The sequence below is a fragment of the Zalophus californianus genome, chromosome 17 (genome assembly GCF_009762305.2).
Source record: "Zalophus californianus isolate mZalCal1 chromosome 17, mZalCal1.pri.v2, whole genome shotgun sequence".
NCBI lineage: Eukaryota > Metazoa > Chordata > Mammalia > Carnivora > Otariidae > Zalophus > Zalophus californianus.
The window spans coordinates 42,987,296-43,010,028 of NC_045611.1; the positions used below are offsets into that span (position 1 = coordinate 42,987,296).

The window sequence follows — 22,733 nt, forward strand, 5'->3', positions numbered from 1 at the left end:
TGAAATAAGCTCTCTAAACATTTGTGATCAGTTGTATACTACACTTCGTGGAAAAATCAGGGCGTCTCTTTACGAGGAATGAGATTCCTTTCAGTTCTAAGAGCTTGGGGGCACCGTTTCTCAGCATGTAGACCTTCTTTGCCCTTGCCCAGTGGCCCGCAGTGGAGCTACTGACCAAGGCCCGTGACCTATGGGAACTACATTACCCATGTGCCCCTGCGCCGCGCTTCTGCAGCGCTGCGCCAATGAAGGCCCGGCCATGGAGAGACGCCTTTCCGAGCAGGCGGAAGTGCCTAGGCAGGACTTCCGGCTTCTTCTGGAGGCGGTCAGTTTTGTCGTTCTTGAGCCTGGCCACCTGATGTAATTCTTAAGTAGTTGGTGGAACCCAAGATAAAGTGAACGGGAGACGCAGAAGTAGATGTGTCCCCGCTGACAGAGGCGGTTCTGAGACTTGGTGAGAGTGCCGCTTGGGGTGACCCCGTGCGTCTGGCTGAGCCCGCAGCGCTCTGGCCTGTTTCCTGGCAACTCCCCGCTTTGCCTCACCAACGAGCCTTGATGGTTGTGTTTGCCCTGATGGACCCCGCGCAAGTTGGTGCTGCATCCTCCGCACCGACACCCGTGGGAACTCCTACCTCTGAATCCTAAAGATCCGAATGAGGAGTGCCAGCACGGTTCACTTCAGTCTGGCCCTTTGTTTAGAACCTTGGCGCCTTCTTGGCGGGGGTGCCCATTTTTGACCATCGGTGTGATGAGGCGTGGAACAGTATTACAGGCAGAGGAACTATCATATGCAGAGGTTTGGAAGTGAGATGAGTGGAGTGCTCGGGAAACCTGGGGCCTGTCTCTTATATACAGGAAAACAGATTGGGAGTGGTGTGGCAGCCTGAGCAGTTAGGCCTTCGTTCCGAGGGTGATGGTAGCCATGGAGCGTTGTGAACTGAGAGACTTGATCTGAGGTAGGATTTTAAAAGGTTCCCAAAGGCTGCTCAGTGTAGAACGGACCTGGCAGAGGGATGAGGAGAGTCGAAGTGGGAAAAGCTGGAGAAAGCTCCTGCAAGAGAGTCTGGAGCCCTACCATGAGGCTAGACCAAAGCAGTAGCCAGAGGACTGTCAGAGTAAAATGGCCGCTGGACAAAGTTAAAAGGAGCAAAGACGACCATTCAAGGCTATTGCAATAGGAGAGGGAGTGAACTCAACTCCCTTGAAACAAAAGACAGGAGTGTTTTTAAGTGCCAGAGTGAGCCACTGAAAAAGTACTGGAGGACACCAACCAGATGGGGAGGTTGATCAGTGGAATCTGTGGAGCACATGGAGTTACTCAGGAGTAACCCTTTTTGCAAATCTTTTTCTCTGTGATTAAGACATATGTGTTTTCTAATTGGTATCTATTGAAGTTAAATGCTCTTAAGAAAAGGGAGGTTAGGGGCCTATAGTCAGGAAGAAACCTGAATAAAGTTTACTTAGGCTGAGGAAATGTTAAGGCTGGCTTGGTCAGGGGGTAGAAATGATAGAATACAAGGTAGACTTTAAGGAAAGAGGACTATTTTAAGGATAGAGGACTAGCGTCCATCCACCTGCCCAGGCCTAGCTCCCATACCCCCTATTTTTAACTTAAGGAACACCATTTATTTTTTAAAATTAAGCAATCACTATTCCTCTGATTGTGTTCCTGTAGGTAGCCAATTAAAGTTTTTTAAAAAAAGATTTTATTTATTAGAGAGTGAGCACAAGCAGGGGGAGAGGCAGGCAGAGGGAGAAGGAGAAGAAGACTCCCCACTGAGCAGGGAGCCCGATGCAGGGCTCCATCCCAGGACCCTGGGATCATGACCCGAGCTGAAGGCAGATGCTTAACTGACTCAGCCACCCAGGCACCCCAGTGAATTAAGATTGTATTTTTTTTATTTAAAAAAAATTTTTTTAAAGATTTCATTCATTTATTTATTTGACAGAAAGCACCAGCAGGGGAAGTGTCAGGCAGAGGGAGAGAGAGAAGCAGGCTCCCTGCTGAGCAGGTGGAGCCCAACATGGGGCTCGATCCCAGGACCCCAGGATCATGACCCGAGCCGAAGGCAGTCGCTTAACCAACTGAACCACCCAGGTGCCCCTAATTAAGATTTTAAATGTATGGATTTAACAAGGTAAACTTATGAAAGCACTTAATACTTGGTTTACCCCTTAATATGTAACTAAGCAGTATACTAATATACTAAAATCAAGTCTTAAATATCATATTTTCTTAAATGCATAAAGGTAGCTGAAACACGTTCAAAATTTCAAAGTCTGTCACTTAATTTGCATTGAGAACACTGACAAAAGCCCTAATTCTATGGATAGCATACACTCAGCACTTAATATGTACTAATGTGTTTGATCCCAACTCCAGCACTATGAGTTTGGTCCCCTTACTATCCCCATTTTTCAGAAGAAGACACTGAAGCACAGAGAGATTGAATTGTCCAAACTCACACAGCTAATGAGGTCAAACTAAAGACAGGCTCATAAATTAGACATTTGGGTCAGTGATAAATGTTTGGATGAACCCTTGAGACCCTGCCATGGATAGCTGTCACTCACAGTCTTATTCTCACAGGGACCCATGGCTGAAGGAATGTTTGTGGACCATGCACAGGTGAGTGGAGGGTATCTCAGGCCCTCACCCAACCCATTTTCACCCATACAGTCTCTGGGATTGCGGTGTCCCAGAATGCTGCACCTGTTGCCCCCATGGCTATTGGGACTAGGGCCCCTGGATTCCTTGAGACTCAGGGTCCTGAACCCACACCAGGGGTTTCCATTTCTGACAACCAGTAGAATGCTATTTAGGAAGGGTTATAGACGCAGAGATGAGCATTTGCCGATACTTGTAGGTGAAACAGAGTTGGCAGGATTCAGGGAACTGCACATATCCCATTATATCTGGTAAAGAAATGTAGGAATCAGCCTAGAACGGCAGACTAAGGAACTGTGCCTGTATTCTGAGGAATTTTGGAATGTTGGAAATTCAGAGTAGAGGAGGGAGGTGATCTGAATCAGGACTTAACAGACTTCCTCTGGCTTCAGACTGGAGAACAGAGAGTAGGGGTGAGGGAGGCGGGTACTGAATAGTTCAGGTGAGTATTGGTAGTGTCTGGATCAGGTTGTTGGTTGTAGAGGTGGGAAAAACTTAGGGCTTCTGGATTTGTTTGTACAGTAGATCTGACTGCTTTCTGTTACAGAGGATGAAAGAGAGAGGAGACAGGGATAACTCCAAGGGTTTGGCTTTTGCAGCTGGAAGGCAAGAGATGCCATCAACTGAAATGTAGGATGTAGTCATTTGTAGGCGTACTTTTCAGAGGGAGTATCAGGAGTTCGGTTTGAACATGTTGAGTATGAGGAGTTCCAGGACTTCAAAGTGGAGGCACTGATGGGCAAGAAGATGCACACAAATCTGCATTTGAGTGTAGGGCTCAGGCTCAAGACACCACAAGGTGATGGCCTGTGTGGGAACAAGGTTTGAACTGTGAATCACATTTATGAGGGGACATCTTCAGGTCATGGTGGCAAAGGTGTCTTGGGCACCTGAATGGGGTTGGTGAGCATCACAAGGACAGATCACAAGGATAGATGAGGGTGACTGGTGGCCGTGGGAGAGAGGTGGGGCTTGTAGAGGGCCGAGGCTTCCACAGGGGAATGGACCTGAGATGGATGTGGAAGCACAACAGTGATGGGAATGAGATGACAGGGAGACCAAGGCCAGTGCTTACTCAGCCCTCTAAGGGCTGGCCAGCCTACTTTGGTGACCTTGAGGGGCCTGGAGGGTTTTACACAGGCTGGTAGATCAACCCAGGAGCAAACAGGAGAGTCACTGAAGGCCAGGGGACAGTGGGGTGGAGTGTTGGGTGAGGCTTGGCTGGAGAGAGGAAGGCTGAGACTGGTGAGGGGCAATGTGTACAGCACACAGCTGAAGAGGCTTAAGGTGTTTGACCCCTTGCATGTGCTTCCACGGGGCCGAGGCTGAAGCAGGAAAGGACGTGGTGAAGAGGCCTTCAAAGCAGGACTAGGGGCTTCCTCTGCCAGTGTGGGCCACCCGAGGTCCAGGGCAGGATGGATCCTGATCCTATTTGCCAAACACTCTGGGTGCCAAGGGCAGGGTGGCATGTGGGGTGGCTAGGAACATACTGTGGATGTGGGCTGGGATGGAGGAGGTGGCCATGACGGTGGGGGTTGGAGATGGGAGGGCAGTGTGGTCCATGGAGTGATGAGCTCAGTGGAGGGAGGGAGACCTGAGGGTCCCAGGGCCTTGCTCATAGCAGCTTAAGGGGGAAAGCTGAGCCCATGTTTGGTTGTGTCTGGGAGGCATGCTCTGGGAACCCCTGGGGAACTTGCTAGCAAGAGAGGAGGTGGGGCCTCTCATGTCACACCCAGTGCTTAAATGGCATTTATTTATCTGCCTTCGTGCCTGCGTGGGCATGATACGGGGTGACAGAGTGATCAGTAGGAAAGAGGAGAGAGCTAGAATCAGTGGCATCTGGGCCTTGCATATCCTGTCAGTTTAGGAGCTGGGGTGGGGGGCAGGGAGTGGATGTTTGGGGGGTAGACTGAGGGTCCCAGTGAGAGGCGGCTCAGGGACATAGTCTCCATGATGGTAGGCTGCTGTGACCTTTGAGCATGTGGCTATGGACTTGTCTCAGGAAGAGTGGAAGTTCCTTGATGGGACTCAGAGACTCCTGTGCCAGGATGTGATGCTAGAGAACTTTGCACTTGTGGCCTCACTGGGTAGGTCTCTCAGGCTCACCCCAGCATCTTTGACTGGGCTCTCTCCTTCCTCCTTTCTCCAGGAGCTGCTCTTTCCTTCTCACAGCCGGACTGTGGACATTGCTCCCCTAAATTTTTCTATGTAGGTGCTGTGGGTGCCAGGCTGGGCAGAGTACACTTCCCCTTCCTCTCCCCAAGCCCTTCAGCATACCTGAAGATGTGTAGGGAAGGCTATGGGGGGTAGGAAGTCTTTCAGTGAAACCAGTTGGTCCCACCAGACTCGGCCTCACCCTGGCAGAGTGACTGTCCAGATTCATTGCAACTCTGCCCCAGATTCTAGCCACTTCTCTCTAGTGGGCATTTCCTCGTGAAATTGCAGCCAGGAATTGCACACACCAACATAGTCACTTCTCGTGGGGACCACTGGGCTATTCCTGTAAGACACTCCTCCAAGGTTCTTTGGTAATACTAGTTTTCTTTCCTGTGGTCTGTCATGGGGCGGGTTACTCTGCATCAGGGCTGTCCACTCGTCTTCCCTTTAGGACTTGCATCTTCCCAGATATGCATAGTTGTCCAGCTGGAGCTGTGGGGAGAGACATGGGTGCCTGACAGCTCAGCTGTGACTCCAGCCACAGCAAGAGAGCCCTGGGTGGGGGGGGGGGGGGCGTTGACCCTGCTAAGTGGGAAGTAGGAGATGGCTCAGTGTCAGGGCCAAATTCAGATCATACCAGGAACCTCTCCAGTGCCCATCATTGTATTCATACCAAGGACTAGTCATAACTCATTTCTGTCCTTTAGTCCCATTCTTGACATTTTGCCCTGTTATCATTCCTCCTCTGACTCTGGTCACCCATATCTGGTCTCCAGGTCTCCCCTGTTCCTCTCCACTGCTCGCTCTGAAGTGCTGTCCAACACTGAGCTGCACAAAACGGGTTGTGAGATGTGCACATACCCTGAGTGCTTCATGAATACCAGCTCCTCGGTTGCAGTCAGTTTCCCCAGGGTCTGAAAGTCCTTCTCATCGCTCACGTGCCACCAGCAGACAAACCCCTGCTGAAAGCCATTTGTGGAGAAGTGAGTTGGAGACCCAGCCTCTCCCTCCTTGTGCTGCATCCCCATCACTGTGTCCTTGCCCATGGTAGAGCTCCCCATGGAATGTTCTTCATTGTATGGGCTTGCAGGCTCAGTACTGCACCACAGACCCTCCTCACTCTAACTTCAGCCCCTTGTTGCCCGACCTGTGTGCTCATTCTTGGGTTTGTAAGACAAACCTTAGTGACGGGGCTGCCCTCTCCCACTGAAGTCTGCATGTACTTCACCAGCATTTCTCTGCTTTCACAGCACTGGTTTCAAATGGAGGATGCGGGAGGGGACTTTTTCAAGGAGGAAAATTTAGGGATTTTTTTTTAAGGTCAAGGCTTGCAAGGTAGATCCACTAAACAGAAGGCCCACCCCGCCCGGAGTTGTGCCCAGTTGTGAAAGACATTTTACTCCTGACTGGGCACCAGGAAATACCCTCCAGGCAAAAACTGCACGCTGGTGGCATATGGGAGACAACTCTCGTGCCCTCTTGGAGATTGTATTATTTTCTTTGGGTAAATACCCAGAAGTGGTATTGCTGGGTCATATGGTAGCTTTCTTTATAATTTTCTGAGGGATCTCCATACTGTTTTCCTTCTTTCTTTTTTTTTCTTTCTCTTTCTTTCTTTCTTTCTTTCTTTCTTTCTTTCTTTCTTTCTTTCTTTCTTTCTTTCTTTCTTCTTCTTCCTTCCTTCCTTCCTTCCTTCCTTCCTTCCTTCCTTCCTTCCTTCCTTCCTTCCTTCCTTCCTTCCTTTTCTTTCTTTCTTTCTTTCTTTCTTTCTTTCTTTCTTTCTTTCTTTCTTCTCTTTCTTTCTTTCTTTCTTTCTTTCTTTTCTTTTCTTTTCTTTCTTTCTTTCTTTCTTTCTTTCTTTTGTAAATTTATTTATTTGACAGAGAGAGAGAGACAGCGAGAGAGGGAACCCAAGCATGGGGAGTGGGAGAGGGAGAAGCAGGCTCCCCGCCGAGCAGGGAGCCCGATGCGGGGCTCGATCCCAGGACCCTGGGATCATGACCTGAGCTGAAGGCAGACGCTTAAGGACTAAGCCACCCAGGGCCCCCTCCATACTGATTTCCATAGTGGCTCCACCACTTTAAATAACTACCGAAGGTGCACAAAGGCTCCCTTCTCTCCACATCCTCCCCAACGCTTGTTATCTCTTATCTCTTCGGTAATAGTCATCCTGACAGGTGTGAGGTGATATCTCGTTGTGGTTTTGATTTGCGTTTCCCTGATGATGAGTGACGTTGAGCATCTTTGCATGTACCCATTGGCCATTTGCCTGTCTTCTTTGGAAAAATATCTATTCAGGTCCTTTGCCCATTTTTAAATTGTATTGGGTGTTTCTTTGTTGTTGTTATTTGGTTGTATGAGTTTTAAATATTTTAGATATTAACTCCTTATTAGCTGTATGGTTTGCAAATGTTTTCTCCCATTCTGTAGGTTGCCTCTTCATTTTGTTGGTTGTTTCATTTGCTATGCAGAATCTTTTCGATTTGAAGCAGTCCCACTTGTTTATTTTTGCCTGTGTTCTAGCGCTTTAGTTGTCCTATCTAAAAAATCATTACTGGGTCGTCAAATAAATAAATAAATCTTTAATAAATAAATAAATAAGAAATAAAAAATCATTACCAAGGCTAGTATCAGGGAGCTTACTACCTATATTTTCTTCTAGGAGTTTATCATTTCAAGTCTTCCATTTAGGTCTTTGATGCATTTCAAGTTAATTTTTGTGTATAGTGCAAGGTAGGGATCCATTTTAATTCTTTTGCATGTGGATATCCAAATTTTTAGCACCACTTATGGAAAAAAAATCTTTTCCCCATTGTGTATTCCTGGTGCCATTATGAAAGATTAGTTGACAATACCTGTGTGGGTTCATTTCTGGGCTCTCTGTTCTGTTCCATTGGTCCATGTGTCTGTTTTTATGCCAGTACCATATGTTTGGATTACTATGAATTTGTAATATAGTTTGAAATCGGTAAGTGTGATGCCTTTTGCTTTGTTCTTTCTCAAGATTGCTGTGGCTATTCAGGGTCTTTTGTGGTTCCATATGAATTTTAGGATTTAAAAAAATATTTGTGAAAAATGCTGTTGGAACTTTTAAAGGGATTGCATGGAATGTGCAGATCACTTTGGGTGAAATGGGCATTTTGAAAGTATGAATTCTTCCATTCCATGAACATAGGATATTATTACATTTATTTGAGTTTAATTTCTTTCATCAGTGCCTTATAGTTTTCAGTGTACAGGTCTTTGACCTCCTTGATTAAATTTATTCCTAATCATTTTATTATTTTTAATACTGTGGTAAATGGTAAATGGGATGCTTACTGCATTTCTCTTTCAGGTAGTTCGTTGTTAGTGTATAGACACACAACTGAATTTTCTTTGTTGATTGTGTATGCTACAAATTTACTAAATCCATTTATTAGTTCTAACAGTTTTTTAATAGTGTATTTGAGTTCTCTATATGTAAGAAAATCTATCTGTAAAGAGAGACAATTTTACTTAATCCTTTCCAATTTAGGTACCTTTTATATTTTGTTCTTGCCTGCCTGCTCTGATTAGGACTTTTAGTACTATTTTAGGAGGAGTAGTGAGAGTGGGCACCCTTCTGTTCCTGATCTTAGAAGAAAAGGCTTTTGGATTTTTGCCATTGAGTATGTTAGCTGTGGGCCAGTCATATATGGACTTTTATTATGTTGAATTACATTCCTTTTATACCTAATTTGTTAAAAGTTTTTGTCATGAAGGGTGTTGAATTTTGTTTAATATTTTCCCTTCATTTATTGAGATGATTATATTATTTTTGTCCATCCTGTTAATATGGTGTATCACATTTCTTGGCTTTCATGTTAAATCATCCTTGTAGTCCTTGGCATAAATCCCACTTGATCATTGTATGGGATTCTTTCAATGTGCTATTGGATTCAGGTTGCTAGTATTCTTTTGAAGATTTTTGCATCTATGTTCATCAGGATATTGACCTGTAATTTTCTTTTATTGTAGTATACTTGTCTGGCTTTGGTGTCATAGTATCACTGACCTTGTGAAATAAGTTGGAATTATTCTTTCCTCTTCCGTTTTTGGAACAGTTTGATAAGGATTGGTGTTAGTTTTTTTAATGTCTGGTAAAATTCACCAGTGAAACCATCTGTTCATGGGTTTTATTTGTTCGAAGAATTTTTATTACTATTTCAGTGTCTTTACTGAATATAGATCTAGTCAGATTTTCCATTTCTTCATGATTCAATCTTTTCAGGGTTTTTTTTTTTTAAGATTTTATTTATTTATTTGACAGAGAGAGACACAGTGAGAGAAGGAACACAAGCAGAGGGAGTGGGAGAGGGAGAAGCAGGCTTCCCGCTGAGCAGGGAGCCCGATGCGGGGCTCGATCCCAGGACCCTGGGATCATGACCTGAGCCAAAGGCAGACGCTTAACGACTGAGCTACCCAGGCGCCCCATCAATCTTTTCAGTTTTATGTTTCTAGGAATTTATTTATTTCTTCTAGGTTGTCCAGTTTTTTATTGTAACCAATCCTGAGCACCTCTGCCTGATGTGCAGCAAAGCCAATCACTGAGACATCAGGTATGCCTCAAGGGAAGGGTTTGAGAGGCAGCCAGATGAGAGGAGATGGGAGGGCAGGCCTCCAATCTACCACCCGAAAGGGGAGAGAACAAATTTTTTATAATCATAGGGGTGGAGATTACATACATATTGATGAAGAGGGCAGGGGAAATTATGACTATTCATGAGGAAAGACTGAGTATGTGCATGGAGCAAACATATTTGTAACATACAACCCACATTCATTTCGGTGTGGTGACTTAATATCAGGACAAGGCAAAATTCAGCTCCTGATGTCAGGACATTGTCTTAGGACAGGGAGAAAGGGCTATGGGCATGCTCCAAGAGCAGATAAAAACTAGATGGAGGGGCACCTGGGTAGCTCAGTCGTTAAACGTCTGCCTTCGGCTCAGGTCCTGATCCCAGGGTCCTGGGATTGAGCCCCACATCGTGCTCCCTGCTCGGCGGGAAGCCTGCTTCTCCCTCTCCTACTCTCCCGGCTGTGTTCCCTCTCTCACTGTGTCTCTGTCAAATAAATAAATAAAATCTTAAAAGAAAAACAACCAAAACTAAATGGGGTCTTGGGCTTGTTATCTCCAGGAAGGAATGCAAAGCCTTGCTTGTTTCTAGGCTGGAACCATATCAGTTGACCTTGAGTCCAAGTTTCTGCAGAGACAGCTAGTGGATGTGTTAGTGGGGTCTTAAAAGACACAATAGCTGATTGGGGAGAAACAGTTCTCTGAAAAATAAGCTTTAAATATTCTGCTGGTTTCAACCTCATTAACCCTATGGCACACGGTTTCATTATCTTAAAATTGTTCATAGCATTTTCTTTTGATCCTTTGTATTTCTGTGGTATCAGTTGTAATGTTTCCTTGTTCATTTCTGTTGTTGTTTATTTGAATCTTCCCCCTTTTATTCTTAAGTGTAGCTAAAGGAATATCAGTTTTGTTTATATTTTCGGAAAGCCAACTCTTAGTTGTTTTTATCTTTTTTATTGTTTTTTTAATTTTCTATTTTATTTATTTCTGCTCTCATCTTTGTTATTTCCTTCCTTCTGCTAACTTTGGGCTTAGTTTGTTCTTCTTTTTTTTTTTTTTTGAAATTTAAAAGGAAATCTTTATTATTTCCGTAATTTGGGATAAAGCAAACACTTCCTTGAGTCCATTATTTTAGGTGATAATGTTTTCCATGAGTATCAGGGCTAAGTATCTGAGTATTTGCCTACATGCTTGTGGGAAGTTTCTGTAGCCTTTTCTTGGCAGGAATTCCAGTTTTTCTGAATTCTTCCCTTTCCTTCAGGTATTCCATTTTGCATTCTTCATAAAAGGCTGGATCATTATAACCAAATCATTAGCCACCTTTCAAGGTCCACTTCATAGTCCATGTTGTTCTTCTTTCAGTCTCACCTTGAACTTGTTCAGAACATCTCTCTCGGGCTTTTTCTCTCATTATTTTAGGAATCAAAACATCCTTTTCGACATGTCTGAGATGCTGCCCTGCGGGGTCGAGCGCCATCTTGGCGGGCGGAGGAAAGCAGCTCCTGGCCGCTCCCGGGCCAGTTTTTCTTCTTTTTAAAGTTAGCTTGTTTGGGGTGCCTGGATGCCTCAATCAGTTAAGTGTCTGCCTTTGGCTTGGGTTATGATCCCAGGGTCCTGGGATTGAGCCCTGCGTCGTCGGGCTCCCTGCCCAATGGAGAGTCTGCTTCTCCCTCTCCCTCTGCCCTTCCCGCCAACTCATGCTCTCTCTTGACCTCTCAAATAAATAAATAAAATCTTTAAAAAGTAATAATAAACTCAGGTTGTTTGCTTGAGATTTTTCTTTTCTTTTTTTTTCAAGATTTTTAAAATTTATTTGACAGAGAGAGAGAATAAGCCAGGGGAGTGGCAGGCAGAGGGAGAGGGAGAAGCAGACTCCCCACTGAGCAGAGAGCCTGACGTGGGGCTCAATCCCAGGATCCTGGGATCATGACCTGAGCTGAAGGCAGACGCTTAACTGACTGAGCCACCCAGGTGCCCCTTTTTTCTCTTAATGTAGGTCTTTATCTCTTTAAACTTCCCTCTTAGAATCACTTTTGCTGAAACCCGTAAGTTTTAATATATTGTGTTTCCATCTTTGTTGGTCTTAGTATATTTTTTATTTCCCTTTTGTCTTCTTCTTTGACTCTTTGTTTGCTCAGGAATGTGTTATTTAATTTTCCAGTTTTTCTTCAGAAAAAGAAGAAGATTCAGTCTTCTTAAATTTAAGACTTGTTTTGTGGCCTAACATGTGATCTATCCTGGAGAGTATTCCATATGTGCTTGAGAAGAATATGTATTCTTTTGCCATTGGATGGAATGTTCTGTATATGTCTGTTAGATCCATTTGATTTAAAGTGTAGCTCAAGTTTAATATTTCCTTACTGATTTGCTGTCTGGATGTTGTTGAAAGTGGAGAGTTGAAGTCCCCTACTATTATTGCATCACAGTCTATTTCTGCCTTCAGATCTATTAATATTGCTTAATATATTTAGCTGTTCTGATGTTTGGAACATACATATTTATGTTGTTATGTCCTCTTGAATGGATACCTTTATCATTATAAATGACCTTTGTATATTGTGATATTTTTTGACCTACATTCTGTTTTGTCTGATATAGATGTAAGTACCCCTGATCTCTTTTGGTGTTCATTTGTAGAGATTTTTTTTTTCCTTTCACTTTCAGGCTATCTTTATCCTAAAAGCTGAAATAAGTCTCTTAAGACAGCATGTAGTTGGGGCTTGTTTTTTGTTTTTGTTTTTTTCCTTTCAGCCACTCTGTGTGTTTTGGTTGGGTAATTTAGTCTTTTTAAAATAGTTATTGATAAGTTAAGACTTACTATTGCCATCATATTCATTGTTTTATGTCTGTTTTATAGTTCCCTTCTTCCTTTCTTCCTCTTTTGCTGTTTGCCTTTGTGATTTGGTGACGGTCTGTAGTGATATGCTTTGATTCTTTTTCTTTATCTTTTGTGCATCTGCTATAGGTTTTTGGTAGTTTTTGTTTGATTACCATTAGGCCTACATAAAACATTTTATAGGGGCTCCTGGGTGGCTTTATTTGTAATTGCCAAAACCTGGAAGCAACAAAGATGCTCTTCAATAGAGGAGTGGAAAAACAAACCGGTAGATCTATAGTATGGAATATTATTCAGTGGTGAAATAAGCTACCAACCTTAGTAGGTTTTAGTAAACACATGGAAGAAATCTTAAATGAATATTGCTAACTGAAGGAAACCAAGGTCCACTTCTCACTGTGTGCTCCTACCACCCTTTCAGGTTGGGGAGGGGGTGGTCTCCCAGCCTGTCCTGACAAAGGATCACAGATGAGATCCTTTCCAGAACAAGGAAGGAGGCCTTCAGACAGATCCCCACAATAAGTGTAGTCAACATCCCTTACCATACATAGTTACAATTTGTTTTTCATGTTTTTCTTGTGGTGAGGACTTTTAAGATCTACTCTCTTAGCAATTTTCAAATATACATACAATGTTAACTATAGCCATCATGCTGTACATTGTACCCCCATGACTAATTTATAACCGGAACTTTGTGCTTTTTGACCTCCTGAAGCCCTTTTGCACACCCTCCAGTTTCCCCTGTGGCAATCACCAATGTGTTCTCCATCTCTATGAGCTAGGTTTGTTGTTGTTTGGTTGGTTTTTTAGATTCCATATGTAAGTGATACAGTACAGTATTTATTTTTCTGTCTGACTTATTTAACTTAGCATGGTGCCCTCAAGGTCCATCCATGCTGTTGCAAATGGCAAGATTTCATTCTTTTTGATGGCTGAGTATATTCCATTGTGTGTGTGTGTGTATATGTGTGTGTATCTATGTTACACACACACACACACACACACACACACACACACACACCTACCTACCTACCATATCTTCTTTATCCATTCATCTATGAATGGACATGTAGGTTGTTTCCAAATCTTGGCTGTTGTAAATGATGCTGCAGTGAACACAGGGGTGCAGATATCTTTTAGAGTTAGTATTTCCATTTTCTTCAGTAAATACCCAGCAGTGGAATTGCCAGATCACATGACAGTTCTGTTTTCAATTTTTTGAAGAACCTCCATACAGTTTTTCTTACTGGCTGCACCAATTGAAATGCCCACCAACAATGGCCCAAGGGTCCGCTTTTCTCCACATATTTTTTTTTTTTTAAGATTTTATTTGACAGAGACACAGCGAGAGAGGGAACACGAGCAGGGAGAGTGGCAGGGGGAGAAGCAGGCCTCCTGCTGAGCGGGGAGCCCGATGTGGGGCTCGATCCCAGGACCCCGGGGTCACGACCTGAGCCAAAGGCAGACGCCCAATGACTGAGCCACCCAGACGCCCCTTCTCCACATATTTGCCAACATTTATTATTTCTTGTCCTTTTGATAACAGCTCTTCTGACACATGTGAGATGATAGCTCATTGTGGTTTTGATTTGCATCTCCCTGATGATGAGTGATGCTGAGGATCTTTTTATGCATCTGTTGATCATCCGTATGTCTTCTTGGGAAAAATGTCTGTGTAGATCCTCTATTTTTTATTCAGATTATTGGTTTGCTGTTGAGTTGTATGAGTTCTCTATACATTTTGGATATTAACCCTTTTCAAATATATGACTTGCAAATATTTCTTCCAACCAGTAGGCAAAAGGCTTCAGTTTTAAAGCCTAATTATCTCTTCATTTCGGAAACTGAAAACAACCTGTAAAGTTGAAGAACCCCTTTAGGGTGCAGGCAGGAGGAGAACATGAAACCACCCCAAGGTGGAGGAGAACATGAAGTCACCCCTATTTCCTGGCCTTTGGCTTCTTCATCCCAGAGTATTGCCATCTGTTCTCTGGAGCAAAGCAGGTCTCCCCTGTGCTTCCCCCCCCCTCGCTGCCCCCACCCCCTCGCTGCCCCTACCCCCTCGCTGCCCCCACCCCCTCGCTGCCGGCCTTGGTCCCCACTCAGTTTAGCAATTTAGTAATTTAGATGGGCCTGCCAGTTCCCTATTATCTGAAAACATATGTATTTCTGGATGGTAATTGTCATGAAAACCTGTCTCTTTGACTTAGAAGTGACTTCACAGCCTTTCAGCAAGAGCCTCATATCCTGCATTTCCTTGCCCTGCTTTTTTCTCCTCTCATGTGCAAAATACAAAGGGAAGTCACCCAGTAGACATCTTTATTTCTCTTCTATGGTTGGTCAATTTTCCCAATTTTAAAAGGGGCCCATTCTAGCTTTTAGGCTTCAATTCTAAGTTGTATGTTTTTCTGGGTCATTGCCGAGTAACCAATTTTCCATAAGAACAATTTGGGGAAGTATTTTCTCCCGGATGCAAAATTACAGTGTCCTTGTGGGGCTAGGGGAGCCTCTCAGCCCCTGTGGCAGCAGAACAGATCCTGCCCTCAGGCCTTCCTGCCCCCTTCCTCTTCAGGGTTGAGGGGTGTCCCAGAGCTGGCTCTCAGACCTTTCAGCCCTCTCTCCCGCCAGAGGCCTCACACCCACCTCTGACCCCTCGAAAGAGCTGCAAAGGAACACAGCTGCTGCCTCTGTCACATCTCCTTTCTCGTGTTGGGTTTTAAACATGATGTTTCTCTGGTGGTTTTTGTAAAGTGTGGCCATCTCCCCTTGAAACCCCTCTGTTGTTTAAAATGTGGACTCTACTTGGAATGATGTGCCTTCTCTGTGTTTTAAGTTTTGAAGAAAGCGGGTCTGATGTTCTGTGTCCATTGGCTATTGCTGTGTTGTGCCCAAGGTATCTTACCTCTCGGGAACAGGCGAGTGGGGGGGGGGTGTCAGCCGAGGGGCTGTGGTGGCTCCTGTGAGAAGATTGGGAAGCCCTGCTGTGGGCCCAGGACCTAGCCAGGAGGCACCTCAGGCTTCCTCAGGGTTCTGTCTCCTGGGACACCAGCACCACCAGCTGGGAAAGCATCTTCCCAGCAGTGAGCATGTTGAAGCTGTATGGGGGCGGGGGGGTGGGGAATCCTTTTGAACCTAAACCCTTTGTGGTGATGAATCTTTGCCTCAGTGTCCTTGCTTCTGACAGGTCTTCCTTCGTTTCCGTACCTAACGCTAGAATCCAGACACCTGACTGCACCTGCGTCAGTCTTAGATTGGTTCTGGTCGGACAGCCGTGACTCAGCTCTGAGTGCGAGGGGTCCCTGCGCTGTGAGGTGACTGTGGCAGGTGACCGGGCGGGAGCTGTTGGGTGGTGAGGGGTCATGATGTGTGTGGTCACTGAGGCACTGAAGCCGGACAGAACCAGGATAAGTCGGGGGCCCATCACAGACGGCTGTATGGACATGGACCAGCTGTTTTGTCTTTCTGAGGTGGTTGTCTCAGGTGCATAGGTTGTTTGAAGATTAAACAACATATATGTCACCCCAGCCATCAGCAGCCCAGGAGGTTAAATGAATGTCAGTAGCCACAGGCGGCCTGTCTCTGGCTCTGGCTTTAGTAGAACATATTGGAGGGGCCACCAAACAGCACCTTCTTCTGGGAGTCCCCCCTGCACAGAGGACCACCGGGACTGTGAGCTCAGATTCCAGCTGACAGGTCACAGAGGTGACAGAGGAGCGAGGGGTGCAGACCCAGAAGCCTGCAAGCATCCAAAGTGAGGGGCAGGACAGGGGTGACCCAGGCCCCATGGGGGACCCTGGGGGACACCAGCGGGCGGTTGAAGCTGGCGGCAGAAGCTTCCGGGAAGAGCCCTCTGTGTGCAGGAGAATCCCTGGACTCCATAGAAAAGTCAGCGAGGTGTCCTAGCACCCGAGCCCTGCGCCCTGCCCCACCGCTCAGGAGGGCCACGGGCGGGGACAGAGAACGGGCGCGCAGAGGGCGGAAGGCTGGAGAGAAAGGCAGTGAGGGCAAAGGGCGAGGGCAACGGTCCGGGTCTGCGGGACTCGATCGCCTCGGGCTGCGCGCACGGGGCTGCAGCCGGTGGCACCGGGTGTCGCCCGCGCTCCGTGGGGACCGTCCAGGACGGCGGGGTTGACCTCCGCGGAACCGGGACCGGCCTCCTGGGCGTCTGGGTCCGGGCGGCCGCCGCGGCCTCGGAGCCCTGGAACCTCCGCGCTCTCTGTCTCCGGTGCCCGAGGGCAGCGCGCGTCGCCCCCGAGTACCGGGGCCCCGACCCTCGGAGTGGGGAGCGGGGAGCGGGCTCGGCGGCAAGGCCAGGTACGGCCGGATGCGGGGGAAGCCGGGGCGTCGGCCCCGGGAACTGAGGGACCCAGGGCTCCAGGGAGGCGGCAGCAGGGCCAGTGCCCCGGGGGGCGAGGGACACGGGACACAGCAGCGGCGGGCGCGAGAGTCGCCAGCCGCGTCCTTCCAACCGCCGCGGAGGACAGCAGTTATGCCAGCCCCCTGCCGCCGCCCACGGGGAGCTCAGGACCCGACCTCTGGGATCTTCTCTGGGGCCGCCGCACATTCTGGAGGCCCTGGGAAGGCCTGAGCCCGCTGGGCTGGTTTCTGAGGCAGCCCCCCGGGGCTCTGACCTGCTCGGATGCTGCCCCCTGCGTCACCCTTTCCTGGCAGGCAGAGCCTCTTCTCTTAGCTTTACAAGTTTGGCAAAACCATATGGAAGGCCTAGAATCTTCCTCAGCCCACACAGGTGGTAGTGGCCCTGCCAGGGCTTGACCCAAGCTGTCTGATTCTACACATCCAGCCTTGAACCATCAGACCCTGGTGACTCCTCCTCATGTGCACATCACCCGGTCCTTTTTTTTTTTTTAACAGTCCTTAAGGTACTTAGCTGGGGGCACACCTGTGATGAGCACATGCACTGACCTCTAGGAGGGCTAATTCGGTTCAACTTCTAAGTGGGCCTTGACCACACTGGGCCTCAGTCTCTCAGAGATGGAGGCAGGGACCACCAGTTGTCACTACATCTCCATGGCAGATTTCTCTTGCAGTTGCATTGTGCAGCGAACCACACAGCTGTCTGGGATCTGTCTTCTCCAGTGCGGGCCTAGGGGACGCCCATCAGGTGGGCACAGGATTCCCTGCACGGAAAACCCTTACGCCCCAAGGGCCCCAACATTGCTTGGGATAACTCCATAGGTCAGGTTTCGGAGTCCTAGTCAAAATGGACAATTTACCAATATTAACTTTTCCGGGCCACAAACATGGTATATATCTCCATATATTTAGGCCTTTGGAATTTTCTGTCAGCGATATTCTGTACTAGCAGCCAACACCGAGGCCTCTGGGTCAGATTCAACCCATAGCCTGTTTTTGTAAGACCAGAGAGCTAAGAAACATGCTAACAACTGAAAATACTTGTAACGTACACATGCACGCATGCCCGTGCACACACACACACTCTCACACAAACACACTCACACACACACAGAAATACGTGACTGAGATCTATGATCCACAAAACCTATAATATCTATTTTCTGGACTTTGAAGAGAAAGTTCACAACCACCCTTATTATAGTTTTGTGGCTATAGGTCTTCCACAGCTTTTGCTAATTTATTCATAAGGACTGTATGGGGTTTGTGAAGTTTATTTTTCAATAGTACATTGGTAGTTTACAGAACATGCTATGAGCACACAGATACAACATTCTATCACCTCCCTTCTGGAAGTTTCTGTGTAGGTTCCTTAAGATTTTCTACATACACAATAATGTTTTCTCTGAATCGTGAGTCTATGAATAAAGCTAAGTTACTTCCCTTTTCATCTGCATGCCTTGTATTTCTCATTCTTTTCCCTTTGCAGAGAGTAACAATGGTCGGCATAGCACCATCAGGCATTTCTTGTCTAAGGAAGACTTGCAGCTGACTACACCGCAGTCTGTGAATGATCTCCCAGGTCCAAGGACGGGAGACACACACCAGGTGGGTGCAGGATCTAGCCTGGCTTAAAAGCCTTGTATATGTACCTATATCGGACGTATGCATGATACACGTGTTGGTATTTGGTAGCACACAGACAAAGCCGTTGCCTTTTGTATATTGACCTTTACACGGGAAACTTGCTCAACTCATTTCTTCCTCCTTCTAGTTTCTTTGTAGATTCCATTGGATTTTCTACAAGCACAGTCGTGTTTCCATGCAGAAAGGCACTCTTCCTTCTTTTTAAACCTGTATGGCTTTTGTCAGTTCTCTTTACCTTTGACATTAGCTACAAGATCCAGGAAAATATCGAGTGGAGACAAGTGGAGACAAAGGGCAGCCTTTCCTAGCTCCTGATGATAGGGTAAAAGCATTCAGTGTGCTGTTAATTGGAGTTTTTTTGTAGATGGGCTTTATCACCTAAGTGAAACTCTCCCATTCCTACCGTGCTGAGCGTTTTCCTTTGAAAGGGGATGAATTTTCTCAATTACTTTTCCCACAACCATTGAGAGGATCCTATGACTTTTCTCCTTTAGTCTCTTAATGTGGTGATTATACATTAATGCATTATTAATCAATCACTCAAAACAACATTACATTCTTGGAAAAAAGACCCCACTTAATCACACTAGATCATCGTTTTATATTTGGTAGGATTTGACTTCCTAGAATGAAATTAAAGATTTCTAGGGCTGTGGGGCGCCTGGGTTGCTCAGTCATTAAGCACCTGCTTTCGGCTCAGGTCATGATCCCAGGGTCCTGGGATCGAGTCCCGCATCGGGCTCCCTGCTCCGCGGGAAGCCTGCTTCTCCCTCTCCCACTCCGCCTGCTTGTGTTCCCTCTCTCACTGTGTCTCTCTCTGTCAAATAAATAAACAAAAAGGTTTTTAAAGAGATGCCTTAAAAAAAAAAAAGATTTCTAGGGCTATGAGAGATATTCACCTGTGCTTTTTTTTTCCCCCTGTGACTTTTGGGATGAGGGTAACTAATGCTGGCTACCTAGAGTGAGTTAGCAAAACTTGCCTCCTTGTCTATTTTGTAAAAGAATTTGTGTAACACTGGTAAAAGAATGTCAGGATAGGTATTATAGAGTTCATCAGGGGAAACAACAAAACATCTGGAGGTGGAAATTGAAACTTGAAAGGGGCTTGTGGTCCTTGTTACCATTTTCCTGTCTTTCAGATGGGCAATCATACCCCCTTTTACATTCATAATATTGGTCGTTTGAATTTTCTTTTTATTTCTCATCCAGTCTCAGTAGGGGTTTATGAATTTTACGCATCTTTTAAAAATTTCTCGCTCAGCTTAGTTTTCAGTGCTGTGTAATTTCAGTTTCTTATTTTGGATCTTATTTAAACCAATTGCTATTTTCTTTGGATGCAAACTTGAACCATTGTTTTTAATTGTTTCTTATTTTTCCGTATAAACACTTAAAACTACAAAGTTTCCTGGAAGCACCCTGCTTTAGCTGTATCTCGCAAATTTTTCCTTGCCGTGTTTTAATTATTATTTGGTTTAAACTACTTTCCCATTTTTGTTCTTATTTCTTCTTTGATCCATTGGTTCTGAAAGAGTATGTTTCGCTTTATATCTGGATATGTGAGGGGCGCCTGGGTGGCTCAGTTGGTTAAGCGACTGCTTCGGCTCAGGTCATGATCCTGGAGTCCCGGGATCGAGTCCCGCATCGGGCTCCCCGCTCAGCGGGGAGTCTGCTTCTCCCTCTGACCCTCCCCCCTCTCATGCTCTCTCTCTCTCTCTCTCTCTCATTCTCTCTCTCAAATAAATAAATAAATAAATAAAATCTTAAAAAAAACCCTAAATATCTGGATATTTGAGGATGCTCTACTCATTATTGGTTCCACTTTAATTCTACTGTGGTCAGAGAGAAGGTTCTGCCTGGTGCGCACTGGGTCATGAGTGCTCTTCCTTCCCTGACTCTTCATGTGGTATTTCCCTGACCTGAAAATAGTCCATCTCTACCTGGCCACTTCGCTCTTCTTCTTGACGAGTAATTAAGGTTCCATCCCTCCCAGACTTAGTTTTATGTCCTTCTTACCTGCTTCGAAATCCCCACTACTACCCCGTCCTGTGTAACATTTGGCTTATTCGTCGGATTCTCGCCATATTGTAAATCCCTGGGCAGCAAGAGATGCCTCTAAACTCGGCATCGCTAGGGTCTGCCATTGTGTCTAGTGTACGGTCACCACCAAGTAAATGTTTCAGACAATAACAGGTAAGAAGCTGAGGGAAATGCCTGCCTTTTTGCTTACAGCCCTGTCTTTATGGGCTGTAACATGTGCTAGAAAAGATTCTGTTTTCAGCAACAAAGTCTCGTGGAGACAGCATGCCTCTAAGGCCAGCCAAGCTTGAGTGACATTGTCATTCTTGCAATTGGGTATTTCAGTGGGTTAGACAAGGGGAAGACTTGTTTTTCCAAATAGAACCTACCCAGTTGTTGACCAGAAAAGAAAATCATTCAGATTCTTTAAAGCAGCATGAGAACAATACCTATATAGTGACCCTTGACTTCAATTTTTCAAAAATTAGAAAACAGACATGAGTTTTTCTTCCTTTTTCCCCCCAAGCCAGTCCTCACTGGGTGAAGTGTGAATGTGTGTGGATTATCGGTCTAGTCTGAATTAAACGGGGACATCGAAATACTTTCCATAGACTACAGTTGTACAGTGTGGTTGCTTACGCAGCAAGGCTGATGTGGCCTCCGTGGAGGCCAGGCGGTTGGGGAGAAGCCCAGAAGGAAGAGGCAAGGGAGAGTCACGGCCTGTGTCCCCCGTCTGCACCTCGCTTCCTCCCGGGCTGCTGTCCCTGACACAGCACAGACTTCAGAAGTCTGCTCCTGCTGCCCCAGTGGCCCTGCCTCCACCTCCTATCCCCTGGCCACAGAAGCTTTGCACAGTTAAGTTTGGCTCAACACACTGCCACTTACACAGGTCAGTTCTACCTCCCGCATTGAGTGGAAGAAGCAAAACACATCAGCAGAGGCCCAACTGACAAGAACAACGTACGTATATGTATATTCTATCTGGGAAAGAAAGAGAAGGACCCGCTGAAGCCAATGGGCAAGAGGGAAGGGGCGCTGTTGGTAAGCCGTGGGCGTCCTGCCAGTTTAAGACTAGAGGAAAACGGGCCTAGAGCTTGAGTCTTGTAGGCCGACAGTGGAAAGCAGAGTGTTGCCCGGTTGATACTTACAGACCTCTCCCTTCTCTCCACAGTGGACCCTTCCGAGCCAGTGTGTTGACCCCTGACCAGCCTCATCGGAACCCACGATCTGGATACATACACAAACGCCCTGAGCTGTTGGGCCTCCGGCGTGCTCTAGGGAAACAAACAACAGGTGAAGTTTGATGGACAGAACTAGACGCGCCTGAGACTGCCCCTCCCCAGCAAAGCACACCCGTGAGTGAGGGACAGTGGTGGCCGTCATGTGTAGAGGAGGCTTTTGCTTCCTAGTTGCTGAGATCCTAGTCCTGCAGGAGAAGACAACCAATGGGTGGGTGCCCCCACCCTCGTGGCCACAGGGAATCCCTGGACAGGTGACAAGGCTGCCCCCAAGGCAAGGCTGCTCCTCGCTGGGCTCGCTGAAGAGGCACCTGTGATCTGGTCAGAGGGGGTGAAAAAGTGCGGGAAGCACAGGTATTTTCTCAGTGGTGTCGGCTCCTACAAAGTCAAAGGGGGCGTCCTGGCCGGGAAGGCCCCAGTGGACCGACTGAGGGCCAGGCCCCAAGTGTCTTCCTAAAAGTGACGTTGTCCCATCTGACTGCCACTCACGTGCTCTGGCCACGAGCATCCCCAGCTGCTCTGAATGATGGTGGAACTACAAGTGTGCCCCAGCACAGCGAGTGTGCCGTCGCCTCCCACGGCACTCCCTGTGCCCTGCACTCGTGGACCCCAGGTGCCCTGACTGTGTTCGCGGACAGTCGTTTCTCCAGCCACACTGTGGCGCCAGCCCCTGTGACAGCAACAGAGGTGCCCTGGCCCGGTGGCCCTGAGGCATCTGACCGAAGGCACGAAGAGCAGCATCTTCAGGCCTGTGTTTCTTCTCAGTGGTGCAGCCTTCTCCAATAGGAAGAGCTTGGCTCTGGCCAGACGGGCCCCGAGGGCGCTGACCAGACGCGGAAGAGAACACTGATTTCTCCACCACAGTTCTCGTCCTGGCCCCTCTCACTGGAACGCTCACTGGGCCCTGGACCGGTGGACCCCGAGTGCTCGGACTGCAGCTGGGAACAGACGGACCTCCAAGCATACGTGTGGTGTTGCCTCTCTTACTGCAGCTGTGGTGCTTTGGCCGGATGGTTTCCAGGTGATGTGAACACAAGGAGGAACAGAAGTGTCTCCTGGAGCATCTGTTGTCAACGACGGTTTCTCTGCCGACAGGGACAAGTGTGCTCGGCCTGGGGATTCCGGGCGGTCTGACTATGGGCAAGAAGGAACGTGTCTCCCAGGGCAGGCTCGTTGTCTCCAATTGTATCAGAGGTG

The 22,733-nt window shown here is 46.8% G+C and overlaps 1 long non-coding RNA gene and 1 pseudogene across 2 annotated transcripts; one reads left to right on the top strand and one right to left on the bottom strand.

The window, feature by feature from the left end:
- Nucleotides 1-363: 363 nt before the first annotated feature.
- On the top strand, nt 364-22,280 carry LOC118356436. 2 transcript variants are annotated; one of them, XR_004819737.1, is made up of 3 exons: nt 364-454; nt 18,125-18,243; nt 21,470-22,280. It is a non-coding gene; the product is annotated as an uncharacterized LOC118356436 (long non-coding RNA). The 2 variants fall into 2 exon arrangements; XR_004819738.1 differs by lacking the exon at nt 364-454 and adding an exon at nt 2,531-2,629.
- Nucleotides 10,525-10,937, bottom strand: LOC113936562 (annotated as a pseudogene).
- Nucleotides 22,281-22,733: the final 453 nt, after the last annotated feature.